The 15,957-nt window shown below is 39.2% G+C and overlaps 1 long non-coding RNA gene across 3 annotated transcripts in view; it reads left to right on the top strand.

Annotated features, from left to right (window-relative positions):
- The first annotated feature begins 245 nt into the window (after positions 1-245).
- The window catches only part of LOC148225387 (uncharacterized), a 134,294-nt gene continuing 118,582 nt past the window's right edge, over positions 246-15,957 (top strand). The window contains exons 1-5 of one of the 3 annotated variants that reach the window (XR_015806727.1): positions 246-447; positions 2,646-2,832; positions 11,247-11,374; positions 13,398-14,621; positions 14,824-14,898. This is a non-coding gene — a long non-coding RNA (uncharacterized LOC148225387). Of the gene's footprint in view, positions 448-2,645; positions 2,833-11,246; positions 14,622-14,823; positions 14,899-15,957 lie in introns of all 3 variants that reach the window. The other 2 variants (XR_015806725.1, XR_015806728.1) reach the window with 2 other exon arrangements.

Raw genomic sequence — 15,957 nt, 5'->3', positions numbered from 1 at the left:
GTTGGACACATGTGTGCACAAATAAACACTTCATATGCAGGTGACCTGTGGAACTGTTTTTCCCATTGGAATAATTTGAGCTACTCCAATTATAACCACGCATGCGTGTGACTTACTCCTGTGAGATAATTCCGTGATTGTAAAGCTATCAAGCTACTAAAAATATCCCCTTCAGCCCACTCTTTAATTACTGAACTGTTTCCCATCACATTACAGGAAGAAAAAGTACATTTGGTAGTAATTGTCTGACAAGAGGGCGTCTACACACAGAGTTCTCTGCTCATCATGCAAGTGTGGTAGACTCCCTGAGATATTTTTAAAGGAGACTTTTACAGACATTGCCTCCATTGTGAATCAAGGGGCAGACAGCTGCTGCTGCTGCTGCTTTCACTTTGGTGTCTCTCAGATCTGGAGGAAGCTGATGTGGTCAACGTGAGCAGCTGGTCGGTGAGTCTACATTGATGCATGTCCTGGGAGTAGAATTTTCTTCTGAGCAGTGCTGTGTGTGAAATAGAAGCAAGCTGCCTCTGATGAATGGAACTGTTTGGAAGGAAGAAGAAGGGGTGAAGTTCATATCCATATACGTGTTGTGGTTTCTCATTCTTCCATAGGGGGCACAGAGAGACACTAGCAGTGAATGGGAGCTGACATTTCACTTGAAAAGTATAAAACAAAATGTCTTGTTCTAGCTACTGACTAGTTTTATAATTATATATTATGAATATAGACAGTAACATGGCTACTGTTTTCTGACAATGCCACAAGGTCTGCATTCCTATGGGCTAACACCTCCAAGGAATATGGGAGGAGGGGAAGAGGAGTACAGATGATTGGATGTAAAGGGCCTTCTGCAATGTGCTCCACTACTGTCAGGCTCTCTCTCACTTCAACATTAAGACTGGGAAACCAAGAACTCGAAAGAAGTGAATTTGATTTCTTACATGCTTTCTTTCATGGTCGGCTATTACCAAACTGTGGTTACTCATTTTGTTACTGCCTGACATGAGCCTGTAGCTATTTATGAACGTCCCAAGCCTTATTTGACGTGCTTATGCTTGGTTTTGGGCATGTTAACAGTATAGAAACTTGTTCTGAAGAGCTGTGCATTCCTTGTTCACTGGCAAAACGCCCTAGATATAAGCACTGGGAATGGTTCCTAGTGTGATAAGCAGGATAGCTTGTATCCTGGGAGCAAAGAGATGCATGGCAGTCCTAAATAAAGGATGGCAATTAGCCTACATTTTGCCAACACAGATGACCCACTGTGCTCCCTTTCAATCTTACGCATTCTGTAATCCTGTGATTCTTTGATGATGACAATGTTTATCCTTTTACTTGTTATTTTTTCAATTTCCCAGCAAAACTCTATCACCAAGTATCAGGTTGTTCCAAGTTTTGTCCAGGTTTATACAGTTAAGAAGTTTTCTACTGCAGTCACTAAGAATTTTGCCTCTGATTGCAACGGAAGTGGGGTAGGTTGTAGGGCTAGTGACAAATCCTTGATAGTTCAGTCTGAAAGCAAGTGCAAACAACTAGAAGAAATCTCTTAATAATTTGCATGTTGAAACTTACATTGCATAAAATGTGCCATTAATATCATTAATATCTTCCTGGAGATAAGATGCAATGAACTTCTTTGAAGATGAATTGCTCAACTCACCCTTGGCATGACTTCAGTGGAATCTCACCTACTTTTGACAGTGATTGATTTTGTCTGGAGCACTTTCCTCTGGGAGTCCAAGATGTCTATCTTTTCAAATCCACACAACCTAACATCAGAGAACTCAGAAGCAGGACTCTCAAGTTCCAGTACTAGTTCAGCCGTGAACTAGCATTATGCTGGTTATCTCATTTAATTTCTCTGGGCCTTGCCTTAATCATAAATCTCATAGGCATACTTATTTCTTGCAAAACTTATCAGAATCTCACCTTGAAAGGTGTAGTCATGAAAAATTTAAATATCCACAAATTAAATGCTTCTAAAATAATTTGCAAACAGAGAAGGAGATTCATTCCCACAAAAAGGAAAGGAGGAGATGTTCCCCAAGGCTGTTGTATAAAATTTTGGTCGTGTCTAATATGGTCAAATAGCAAAGAAATATTCTTGGTGTGTTTGCAACAGAGAGGAGGCCCCATCCTCAGCTTTCTCTGTTGTTGTATTGGTGCTTATTTGTGTATATGAAAGTTACAAGCATTACTTCTGTAGCAGGAAAAGGGGCAACAGTCCAGGCTTGAGCATGAGTTGTGATGGGCTGCATTTAAAATATGTCACATTTGACATGGAACGAAAAATTCTCTATGTAAATGTTAGTTTTAGGAAAACAATGCCAACATTGTAATCCTTTATGTTAAGTGAACAACTGTGTTTCTTTAACCCACTTTTATGCTTCCTTGATGCTGGCTCAAATTTGTTTTGGGTCTGAAGTGGCATTAAGTGTTCATTTTCAAAGTCCGAAGTTTTAATGTTTTGGAGGCTTTGCATCTTACCTTCAAGAAGGTATGAATGAGAATGGGAATGGGCACATTTTCATAGTCTAAGTGTCAAGAAAATTTGCCTGTATTGCAGCAGTGCAACATAGATTTTAAGAGTGGAGTCCTTTGCTTTTGTACCTCCTCTCTTTTCATACCTTGAATTTATGTTGTAGGTACTCAGGCTCCTTTTTCTCTCTGTGATGGTAACACCAAGGGACCTGTGGTCTAACCTGACCTCTTGCTTAACAGAAGGGCTTTATTTAATACTGCAATCACTTGCTGGTGAAGTTGAAAGAACCATTACTTGTCTAAATAGTCTCAGCACTTGGACACAGCAAAGATAATTCAAAACATCCACAGGTAAAAAAGTATTTTATTATAACAATAGAGGGAGTGGCACCTCAGAGATATGGTGGCATTTAACACTTAGAGAGTTCTGTTAACAAGAGAAGTTTTATAATCTGTTTGTAAAGAAATATTTATCTGCTGGTGAAGGACACTTAATAAATCGCTGCAGCTGAAGGAATGCTAGGTAGAATGGGGTACAGTTTATCATACAAACTACACTGTATTCTCCTGTTACTATTTCTCTGTTGCATGTGAATATTAGTGTTAAAATACTTAAATACTTAAGGTGTATCTTAAGGTCTACTCATATATATATATATATATATATATATACACACACACACACACATATATATGTATATCTATGCCAAATCCTTTTATGTCTGAACTGTAGATTGTGTCACAAGATTAAACAGCTTGGTTTTGTAAAAGTAAAATAAAACATCTGTTTGGAAAGGCCCTGGCATTGTAAGAAATTTTTTGCAGGCTGGATCTGCATTCAATGAACATTAACCCACATAAGCTTTTATAATTATTTCGACTCAAATAATCTTATCATATACATGCAGAAACTGAAGCTAAAGGATCTGTTGAACTTAAACAAAGGCTTCTCCTGAATTGCAGTTGTTAAGTTTGTGTAGCCTTCTCTATGGTAGTCTGTTGTTTTCACTGGCTTCTAATTTTCTGAGCTGCTTTAGTCAGTTCCCTACTTTAAGGTGAAATATGTTTTTCAATGATTTAAGCAAGAAATGACTAGTTTTTCACCACATCTGTGAAACGAAGAGAAAAATGTTACCTTATTTACCACAAAATCCTGCCCGTGAACCTAGTGAAGAGGCCTGGGGATAAAACAGAGGACCTGGGGATCACAGCCCTTCTTATACAACCAAGTATCTTTAAGAAATATTTATTAAGCATACAGAAAAATGTGACTCCATCTGAAGAATTAAAATTAGTGCGCATTAAAATAATAATCTACAGTATTTATCTCAGGTCTTACAATCAGGTCTTGGTACCCAGCTTTCTGGGATGCTCACCAGTGTTTTGTCTACAAGACATCCTTGCTTAGACTGAAATGATTCCAGATTCTGTGCAGTTCTGTTTCCTGGTGAGCAGAGGATATATTTACCCATCTGGGACAATCCCTTTATGATTTACCAGGGAAAAACACATTGTAATTGCCATGCTTTCTTATTGCTGTTGATACAGATTGGCTGCCTGATGTAGTGCTCAGCTGCAATGGAACAGCGCAGCGGGTGGAGGCCTGCTTCTCTGGAAATCAGATCACTTCATGTTGCACCATAATTTCTCAGTCCTTTCTGTATTCCTCTCAGATAAGATAGCTCAGATTTGAATGCTTGCTCTGGAAGCAGTGCAAGGACAAAGAAAACTGTTGTCTTTTCATCAACATACCGGAATCTGTGTCAGAGCAAAGAAATGCAGGCTCTGAAAAGGAAAGTTTTTTTACTCTATCTGCCCGAGTAGAAATGAAAGCAGGAAAATAGCGAATTGCAGTTGTGAAAAATCCAACAGTTTTCCTGCTATAGTTGTCCCTCGGTAAAATGCACAAACTGGGAAGCATGAGTGATCCAGTTGTGTGGGCATTTCAGCATGGAGCAGGATGGATGTCAATGCTGTGTGCATTTCCCTTTTTTTCAAACAGGCTCAGTGAGGTGGAGGGGCTCTTGCAGTCGTTCTCACTTTGTATGACTCTTTTTGCATGGCTTGTTGCACCCTACCTCGAGGCCTTGGAAAGATCATAGTTTATAAGAACCTCCAAGTTCTTAGTGATCTTCTGTGATTTTAGGAGTAAATCTGTTCAATCTTCCACACAAGGGTGTGGATGCAATTATGTTGGACCAGGTCCTGGACCTTTTAGATGTGCATATGTAGAGAAAACAAACACAAATAGAAAGTTTTAGAAGAGCAGAGGTCTAAATGCATACCATATTAGTCTATACATGCAGGTGGAGGTCCTTTAACATCATTATGCATCCAAATAGTTGCACTAGGCTTCCCATGCTTGCCCTCCTATTCCTATTCTCGTGTTCCCTCAACCACACAGACTAAACAATCAAAGACCAGAATTGCTGTTTTTCAGTTTTAGGCCCCCTTCTTTCCCATATGCTTTATGTTTTGGTTAGGCGACTGGCTAAGACTTTAGAGGCTGCTTATTAGTATCCATGTAGATGTAATTTAACTGTCTTTTACTCCAGTCATGCTTTTATTTGAAATTTTAAAAGATGGTGGTACAATATAAAAGAAACAAAGAAAAAGAATGTAACACAATATCCCTTTCAGAAAAGACAAATTATTCTATGAAATGGTGGACCATTGTGCAAAAGAAATCAGGCTATTAAAGAATAAGAACTAAAAAATAGAACCAATGAATAATAAGTATCAGTGTCCAACGAATACTAATCTACAGACTAGGCACCACAGACCAAGTTTAGGCTCCATTCTTGCATGTTCTTATGTTCCTGAATAATCTAATATTTGTCTATACCTGTGTCTGGAGGATGTGGTTCTATGTGAAAAACTCTGCTACTTGGAATAAAATGATTTCACTGTTAGAGATGTAGGTAAGCGGCACTAAAGCACTGAATTAAATTCAGTCAGGTTAAAATGTTCGTGTAATAACCTTAAGGAGTAGGTAAGGCTTATCATGTACATTCGGGAAAAGATGAGGCACACCATAAATTTTCATGCACATATTCTGTAGGCCAGGCAGCTAAATCAATTTTGAGTGAGGTCTGTTGCCTGTCTTTGTTAAGTGTATTGGATCCAACAGTGGGGCACACGTGCTTTTAATGCGAATGAAGCAAGATCCCATATCCACATAGTTTGTTTCTGATGAAATCTCATCTTATGCATTTGTAAACATTGCTATTTCCCTCCTGGAAGCTCCTACCATTGTGCATAATTTCATCAATTTCTCGCATAACCATTTCTGACAGAGCACGTACTTGGGCATGCAGCACATGCACACGTAGCATTTAGCGAGGCCAGCAGCAGCAGCCGTGCTCTCACGGAAGGATGGATTTGTTCGTGCTAATAGCGATTTTGGGCTATGGAGTGGCCAGCATACGTGGCAGGGTCAGTGTTGTGCCTCTTGGTAGGATACAGGCTGTCCCCTCAGGGCACCCTCCTGGGGCTGCCTGTTCCTCCTCTGTGGCTGCTGGCACCTCTGGGACCAGGACTCCCCTGCCTTCATGGGTAGGAACGGGGAAGTTTGGTCCAGCCTTCCTGGAAATGAGGTCTGTAATTTAACAAACAGGTCCTGTGAGAACTGAGCTGGATTTTCTGGTTTTGGATGCTTGTTTCCATCTGGAAAGAAGAAACAGTTGCTTCTTCTGGCCAACACAAGCTGCTCTCTGGTTACCTGGTGATCCTGGCCGGGGAACTGATCTGCCCAAATAATAAGCACTCCTCAGCCCAGCCGCTTTCTAGCATGAGGAGGTCACGCCCACACCAGTGTAGTGGTAGGAGGGACTGGCCCCAAAGGTTAGGTGGTGTCCCAAGGGACATACTCCTTGGCAAGAAAGAAGAGGGATGCTGAACGCCATGGGTCTTGGAGTGCAGGGAGTTCCAGCTAAAATGGACTTACAGTGCATCATGTCAATTACCGTTTAAACAATTTTTATTTTGCACCTTTGTTGTCTCATCAGTTTTCCAGAATTGAGTATAGAAAGGTTAAAAAAATGATTGTAATTTAAACTTTTTTTATGACCTTTTTATTTTCAGTGTGAAGAAAAGCATAAATAAAGATAACAAAGAGAAGATCAGGACTTTTCTTGTGCTTTTGAAGTAGCAAATGTCACGGCTTTTAAAAAGAAATAAAAGAAGGAATCCATTGGGATTGTTTAAAAAACACAAACATCAAAACTCTATGTTTACAAAAATCACATTTTTTTGATAGAAGAAAACCCTATTTAATTGAAAAAATGCCTGCCATCACATTGACTGAATTATACAATGCTTTGGTGACAGTTTCAGAAATGAAACACATAAAATTTAGTTCTTCATGTCAAGCAGGCCACGTTGTCCCATACTTTTTCAAGCAGAGCTAATTTTTAGTGCAGGATGTCTCACTAGCATGAAAGGCCTATTTTGAGAGCCTTCTGAAAAGCTGACATTTGGAATGAGTCCAGGATAAGTGTTACTGACCCTTTGAAGGCTGAATATTTATTAAGTAAGCCCAGAGGATTTTTAGCTTGACCCTGTCAAATTTAGCAACAAGGATTTTTGTTGGATGTTCTGTTGTTGCTGCATTGGTGTTTTTGCTTTCAGTGTGTATAAATAAATTTAAATGTATCTTTTTTGAATAAATGGTGGAAGGTTTCCCTATAAGTAAACAAGACAAAATAGTCACAAGCCCTGAATTTTTAATCACAGTTGGACAAGCTTGAAAATACCACACTTCATCTTGACAATCAAATATATTTACCTGTTTCCTCCATAATATATCAAGCTTTCTCTGAAATAAAGTTTTTAATGACTTTTCTTTACCTTGGGGGACAAGATAATCCAATGTAGCTATAGAAATATCATATAGGCCTATATCATTTATGCCTATAATAATCCTAAAGCAGGATTATTTTATGGGATTTTTTGTTTCGTTAGTTGCTTGTTTCAGTTTTCTGTGTTGTTTATTTGGGTTTTTGCTTGTTTTTTTTTTTTTTTTTGTTTTTAAAGTTGAAATATTTTGCTTTGGCTTTAAATTGACAGATTGGTTCAGACCAACCTATCCCTTGGTCAATCCTCTCTGACAAGTCATGCTGATTAAGTGCCCAGAGCATGAGGCATGAGGTGCTCTGTGGATTAATTTATCCATTTTCTTTACACCTTCTGTACTTTGCAATGTAAATGCCAAAGTCTGTCATGCAGCTTGTGCAGTTCTCCTTGATACCAATACGGTTGTGTTTCATTATCAGTTGCTGGGATGTTCCTTAGATGACTCCAGAGAAGATTTATCTCCAGAAAGGTCCTCTTCTGTGGCAAAGAGGAAGGAATGAAATGTTGCATGCAGGGTGCTGAAAACAAGCTGTTGTTCTCATGAGAAGAGAGTTGGCAGGTAACTTGGATATGAGATGGATATGGTTTAGATGCCAATAAAAATCTGTCACTAGAAGTGGTTTTCAGCACCAGAGATAGAAAATAGGAGTGTAGGAATGGCAGTGCTGGTCAGACCAGACACCCATCTAACCTAGGGTCCTCTCTCTGGTATTGGTGAGCCATGGATGGCCAGGTGAAATAAGAACAGGGCTTAGTGAGCAGTACTTGCCTGGTGTACTCTCCTGCCAGCCAGCAATTTGGGGCTCAACCTCCCCTGCGCTGGAAGTTGTATCTGTAAAATGCAGCAGTCCCCTTGCAAACCTTTGTTCTGTGAATTTGTCTGGCTGTTTTCTGAAACTACTGGTATCCACAGCATCCTGAGGCAAAGTGCTGCAGAGTTTAATAACATGTTGTGTGAAGAGCCTCTGCCTTTCCTTTGTTTTCCACCTGCTGCCTCCTCTCTTCACGCTGTGCCCCAGTTCCTGCCCTGAGGGTACAGTGCTCCCATTGTGCCCAGTTTGCTCCCCTGTGACACACGTGTGTGATTTATGGACCTCTGTCCTACCCCCACTCCGTCATTTCATTTCATTTCCAGTCTCTTCTGTTTAGTGATTCCCGGTGGGGAAGCTGATCCACACCTTTGATCATCCTTGTGACCTTTTCCTGAACCTTCCCCAGTTCAAATATATCCTTTTTGGCATCAGAGGGAAAAAACTGCACAGGGTATTCAAGGTGTAGTCACATGAGAAATAATGTGGTGGCATAATAACAACTGTTCAGTCTTTTCTCTAAAAACCCCACTGTTTTATTTTCCTTACTAATGGCTTCTTGCTATAAAACTTGCATTTATATGACAATATCCACATAAAGGATTGTATTCTGGAGGGATAATTGTCTTAGAGATCATAATTTTATATCAGTCTGGAGAGCTAGACTAGACCAGTCTGGCTGAAACATAGCAATAAAAAAAAATAATAAAAAGGTTTCTTTCAGGATGGACAGGATGATTTTTTTTTAAAAATCCAGAATGAAAATAAACTCTTCTAGGGCAATTCACCAAAATTTACAGCAATTCACCAAAATTTACCCTTTCATATTTTTTTCAAAAGTTTTTATTTGAAAGTTTTCTTGATTTTTATTTCTTTACTTTGTTAAGAATATTATAGTGGTTTAGAGATGATTCAGAAATTTTCAGGCCAGGAACTGTACATTCAAACCTTGCAAAAGACCTTGAACTACTGAAATAAAAGAACTTTAGAAGATCACAATGAGTGTTTGCAGCAGAGATTGCAAACTTGGACTCCTTGTCTATGTCAATGGAGTGGTCAGTGTATAAATTAAAATGAATTAATACCATTTATTTAGACTTTGAAAGACCTTTGACAACAACGATTAAAAAATTAAGTAGTCACTGTTGTTATTGCTGAAAAAGCAGGAAGGAGTCAATTTCTGTCAGTGATCAGTTTTCATTATTACAAAATCCTAAGAGCAGGGTCTGACAAGTTTCTGTATTACGGCCAATGTTTCATGTATACAATAATAACTTGGAAAGGATGGTGAGCCTAGAGGCAGTAAGTCAGCAGATGGCCCCCAAATAATTTAGACTAGTCAAGATGAAAGATGTAGATAGGAAGACAAAAACTGGGAAAAATTTGGTGAAGCTTAAGAAATCTAGATAAATGAACTACTCATAGCAAATGAAATTCAGTATGGCTAAATGCAATTTATAAATGCAGTATTAGTTATAAAAACAATGGGAAAATACAGTGCAAATGTATGGAAGGCTCTGTACTGTAGAGTCCTATGTTACAGCAACTCAAGAAAACTTTGAAAAATATCTGCTCAGCATGTAGCTACTAAGCTGCTACAAGTAGCATATGCAGTAGGGAAAAACCTACCCAAAGAAGAAATAGAAACTATTCATGTAGTCAAATCTCTCCTTTTAAATTTAAGAAGTCCCTGAACCACATGGGTTTGGAAGACAAAACATTCATAAAGAACATAATTTTGAAGATGTTGCTTCCCTTTGCATAATTATAGTCTTGATAACTAGCTAGAAAAGTGTTCTGACTGGTGAAACCCCTGACTTTGACTAAATTATGTTAATTATCATTATAAATTGTTTAAAGATTAGAAAGATAACTATCTTTTGGTGCACCAATGCTACCTGTAAGTTTGAGAAAGTTCTCACATCACAGGCTTAATTTACTTAAGGCTTGTGGAATTGTTTCTCTTTCGTGACTGACCCGTGTAGTAATATAATCCTGGCTGATGGTCAAGTTAGGGGATAAAGCCCATATTAAATTTGTTTTTCCTTAATATGCAACATTGTGCATTTCTACCTTGTGCAAGCATTTGAGCTAGTAAAACCCAATATCATAAATATCCAGAAAAAACAAACATAAAGGAGGAAAAAGCAGCTGGGAAACATTTGTTTAGAAAGTTGATCAAATATTTGCACACCTTTTTTTCCTTCTCTCCGGTATTCACTTTCCTGTGTGGCTGCAGAAGTAGTTTTCTTTATGTAGGGAATACATTTCATGTAGACAATTCAACTCATTTTGCAAACAACAAGCAACACATAAACTTCAATTAAATTGGTGTGAGCTGAACTGCACTAGCCTGTGGTGTGAGGTAGGCACAGCATACCAATTAGAAACCACCTCCTCTAGTTTTAATACTGCCATTAGTATGTGCCAATATTGTATCAAAGAGGAAATAAATTGCTAAAGTCGAATTTGACCAGCAGACTTGAATCAACATTTTCGATGCAATGAAGAATGTCCTAGATCTTTCTGTGGCTGCAAATGCTGAGGTGCTTCAGCCAGACCCTCTGAGTGATTCACTGGTCAGGGAGGGATTGCAGCACTCAGGTCAGAAGTCCTGTGGTATCTTACAGACTCCTTCCAGCGTTTTCTAACGGCAAAGGAGGTATGTAAGGCATTAGAATATCACTGTGGATCGCACACGGGGCACTCATGAATTGCTGTCTGTCTCTTCTTTCTGTTTCTTTCTTCTGCTCAGGTAGATTTGCTGCAGCTTGAATCAAATGGATTCCATTTGTCAGTTTTCAGGGTTGATGCAGTATCTTGCTTTACATCTTGATTGACTTTTCACTCTGTGCTTTTTGCTCTGCAGCTGCTCACAATTCTTTACTGTAAGCTGTCGCAGATGCAGACTTTGACTCACATGCTTGCAAAGTGAATCAGTGGCAACATCTGTTCCCCCAGAGGGATGGGTGCACCGGCCTCCAACCACCCACAGTGGCAGTGCCTATGGAAGCTGGTATTTCCTGACTTGCATTCTGGCAGGCATGTTCATTACAGGGGGAAAAGAAAAACCAATTCACGCTTCTGTGCTTTTATGCATAGGTGTGAAGATCTCCCCCGTGTTCAGAAAAACACGGTCAGGGAGAAGGAGTCATGTGGCATTACTACTAACAGGCATCTGAAATTTTCAGTTGAATCCAAGATGCCCTATGTGGTTACTGCAGTCAGAGGTAAGCACTGTAAGAAAATATTTGTTATTAAAAGATAAACATTTTGTAGGATACATTTTCTCCTCTGTTGCTTTAGTGGACCTGCATGTGTGTACCTTAAGCTGGCCTTTTTGGATCTTCCATGGAGAACTGAATGTGGATCCTTGTGGAATTCTACCAATCTACAGTGACATCTGCAGTCTGACAAATGAAACATAGTGGGATTCTGGGCAGTTCAGAAGAGGAGATACCAAGAAGAGGAGAGCATGTGTGAGGCTGATTAGGCATCAATTTCAGTACTAAATCGTGACCTGGGTCTGTAGTTCTTCTGTGATTAGATGCATATTCTCCTTTAAAGACCACCTCTGAGAAAGTTCATGTGGTTGAAAACTCTCAGACTTCAGGTAAAAGGGGAGAAAGCTGGAGATGAACAGATACAGAGTCAGGAGGCATTTTTTTATGAGGAAGGATTAAAATGAAGGGAGGTTTACCAAGATGGCTTAGTTTCCCCTTCCTTCTCTTAGTATCATGAAGAACACTGCAAATTGTAGGTGAAGTGATTGTGAAAGAGTCATGGCAAGGTGTGGTTTCACATCCTCTTTGTGGCTGCACTCCTCATGGAGGTCTGGGTGGGTCAGCACCCAGGCTGGCCAGGGTGAGACATCTTTGCCTTCTTGTATTTTGAGGCTTTAAATTTCTTATTTCTATAGCTTAAAGGAAAGGAGTGCATAATGGCAAGACAATTATTCTCCCAGACAAAATCTTGCGTGTAAATACCTCCAATCCTGGTGTGAGGAAATACGGAGCAGGCAGCTTGAGATCTCTGTGGTTTGCTGGCAGCATCTGTGCTGAGGGAATCACCAAGGGAGTTACCTCTTTACCAGACTCTTAGAACACCGGGTTACAAACAAGAGGTCATGGTACTTAAGAGGTGGCTTGATAGGAAGTTGATTGCAGGAGTAGGACTGGCAGCCAGAAGTGGGGTCACGAGCCTGGAAGTGCACTGGGAAGTGAGGTCACGAGAGGAAAAGTTGAGAAACTGCCCAAAGATCAGTCTTTAAGTGCATTGCCACTCCTGGCTTCTCTTGCACGTTCCCTTCTCTGTGCCCATAATGCTTCTAGTGAGGATCAACAAACCTCTTCCCAATGCATGAGAGTATTCACTTGAATCCCATTTCTTTAGTATGGCTTAAAACACTTGCCAGCAGGCTAACAACAATCTCCTTTGTCAGTGTGAGGAAAAACCTGGGAACTCTGTGATCAAGGACTATTTCTCATTTTCATGAAAGCAACAGGAAAGGGCTGAGCCACAGGGGAGACATTTAGAGTCAAAGAATAGAACTTGCCTCAGCAAAGCTATGATGCATATATACACAACATCTAGTAGAGCTTAGAAATCACAGCCTTGTAGCACCAGAGCAGATTCTCTCTGAGAATGATCTTGCATAAGAAATGAGACTTAATAGCTATTTGTAATTAAAATAACTATTTGTTTATATGTGCTGTTCTCATGAACCCTGTTTTTTCTCAATCTGGATAAAGAGAAAGTAAAACAATCTCTCATGTTTTCCTTTGTTTTCCCATGTATTAATAGAGAAACTAAAGTTAAACATGTAAAAAGGCTACTGACATGCTTAATTAATATTAAAGCATTAGAAAGGGTGATGGCAAATTGTTCTATTCAAGCAATAGAATAATTTTATGTGCTATCCTACCCCATATTTGTGGCCCTGTAATTTATGTTTTATTGGGAACATTTTCCTGAATGTGCAATAAGATCCTTACGTGGACATATTAACAATGTCCTCTTACAAGGAGGCCTTAGAGGGGGTTTTGTGATCTTTAGGAGAAGCAAGAGAGATGCAGGATTTCCTCAGAACTGCTTTGATCTGTAAACAAATTTTCTCTCCATATCTCTGAAAGTTTAAATGTCACCTCTTAAGCAAGAAACAATAGAAGTATCTCAGGGTTTGCTCATTTTGAATAATTATTTTAATTGAAATGTTGGATTGTGTTCTAATTCCTACACCAAAATGTCTTGCAGGCATAGAGAAGAGGAATTATTTGTGGAATGCAGCATCAGCCAAGTCTCAACACACACGCTGAAAAGAGTTGGCGTAGGCTCACCTGGTTTTGCATGCAGAGGAGTCTTGAAGTGTAGGAGTTTGGACTGGTTTTTCTTTTTAATTCTTTTCATTAATGCTACAAAACAACAGATGCAAATTTCCCATTGCCTGCTTGCTTTTCACATTTCTCAAAGTCAGAATAACTGTGGCTGTCAGTGGGACTTAATCTTACTGTAAACAGTATCAGACAAACAGCTCTCTCTTCTCTTCTCTTCTCTTCTCTTCTCTTCTCTTCTCTTCTCTTCTCTTCTCTTCTCTTCTCTTCTCTTCTCTTCTCTTCTCTTCTCTTCTCTTCTCTTCTCTTCTCTCTCTTCTCTTCTCTTCTCTTCTCTTCTCTTCTCTTCTCTTCTCTTCTCTTCTCTTCTCTTCTCTTCTCTTCTCTTCTCTTCCTCTTCCTCTTCCTCTTCCACTTTTCCCTTTTTCACCTATCTTACAATAATCATATTGTCTTCTACTTAAACATGCTTAGTACACCTTTTCCAGTTGCAGCAATTTCTTTTGTAGTCTGGAGTTCTTACAGAGGCTGAGGAAATGAGACCTAACACTTGGAATTGATTGAATGTATCACTAAGGTTATGCGAAGAATTGATTTTGTTTCCCTTTGATGATGAGGTAAGAAAACCAAACCAAACCAAACCAAACTCAACCAAACCAAATAAAACCCCAAACAAGCAAACAAACAAAAATACAAACAAAAAATTCAAGATTTTGGTTTGGATTAAAATAAACCTAGACTTTTAAACATTTTATTTTCCCAAAGAAGAATGAAAACTCACCAAATTACATTTTATGTTGAAAGAAACCTTCTTTTCAACCCCAAATGAAACATTTATTTTCAAGCATTTGCAAGAAAAGTAAAGGAAATGAAGCGATAGAGTCACAGAACTGAAAATGCAATGGAGAGTCAGACAGCTTTAGCTTAGTGCCAGAGAACTGTTCTGTCACTTTTCAACTTTGTATAAATATTTATTAGAAAACAGAAATGAGCCCAGAGGAACTGTTCCAACTTGCAGGCTACCTACGCCTCCTCCTGTGTCTATTTCCCTTGAAGATTTAAAAAAAATATTCAACAAAAAGTAGACCAGAAGGCAGCATCTTCCCTCCCATCCGTTCCTGAAGCACAGCACTGGTAAAGATAAAGAGTGAGTTCACACACATCTTCTTTGCATGGCATAACATTTAGCCACTCCTGACATGTACAGCTCACTTTTCCTGTGCTACCAAGCCCCTGAAGCACAAAGCAGTAAATTTAAACTCAGATGTCTGTAGCAAACATCCAAACCATCAGATTTTAGTGGTGGTCCCTCAATCACTTCTGCTGAAGCTCTTCTACCCTGCTTTTAGATTTTTAGGAGCTAAGACAACTAGAGGAAGTGAATGTGGCTCCTTACCCCAAGGGATAGGATCCTCAGCTGGAAGGTGAGAAACCTGCACTTCAGGGCTTTTTTAAAGTTATTGATTGCTAGTGAAACAAGATATCAGGGTGGATTGAGGTGGATGCCCTGCCCTGAACACAAGAGTTGATATCATGGGTGAACTTTTGGGAGGTGAGGGCCATTGGTTACATCTCCTCTGGCAGAGGAAGGGAACCAGTGTTTTCACACACCCAGCTGTGTTTTCCCAATGGTATAATACTAGTTAAAATATACCACAACTAATACGTTCCCAAGTCTGCCTTTTAAAACTTTTCTTCAGGCCAAAATGATTTGGTGAATTTGACCAGCCTGTCCTTTGCTACATATATTAAATGGCAGGTATCCCACCAAATAAAAAAGTCCTCAAACAGGTGTGAATTTACAGTACAAGTCCAGAATAAACAGTGGGCTGAATTGAGCCTTTAAGGTGAAATTCACCTTTCCTTTCAGAAAGCTCTAGAAATCAAGACTATACATGGCATTTCTCTCAACACAAATAGAGTTACAGCAGAGTAGTCTATAGGCAGCAAAGAAATTTGAATTGTAGATTTTATGGGGTAGATATCATATCTTCTAGATATAGTTTTATATTTGGACTAAACTCTTGACTGAATAATCTTTGCTGAAGTTGCCTGCAGCATTTGGGTGTCTGTAGAGAGAGTATTAAAGAACAAGAGGAAACAGTCACTTCAAAATACTTTACATGTGAGGATGAGCTGAGAGAGGCTGGGTTTAGCCTTGGATAGGTTTTTCCAGAATTGTACATTTCTGTAGTAGCATATTCATGAACGTGGAATCTTCCCGTGTTTTTCTGCACCATACAAGGAAAAAGGCTGAGACCAATCCAATTGATCTGCATGGAATCAAGTTACTCATCCTTTAGATGGTGGAAGCTTGCAGTCTATTTCCAATTCAGCTTTAATTTTCGAATTACTGCATTTTTGTAGAAAATGGTGCCTGTATATGTGACTTTGTTTATGCAGATGAAGACCTTTTGTTGGCAACCTCAGCTTATGCTCACAAAGTCTATTTAAGTTGAGCAAGCTGCATTAATAGCAATCAA

The sequence above is a fragment of the Sturnus vulgaris genome, chromosome 1, assembly GCF_052056855.1.
Source record: "Sturnus vulgaris isolate bStuVul1 chromosome 1, bStuVul1.hap1, whole genome shotgun sequence".
In the NCBI taxonomy this organism is placed as follows: domain Eukaryota; kingdom Metazoa; phylum Chordata; class Aves; order Passeriformes; family Sturnidae; genus Sturnus; species Sturnus vulgaris.
The sequence above is the reverse complement of the archived record's forward strand: the minus strand, read 5'-3'. Positions and strand labels throughout refer to the sequence as shown.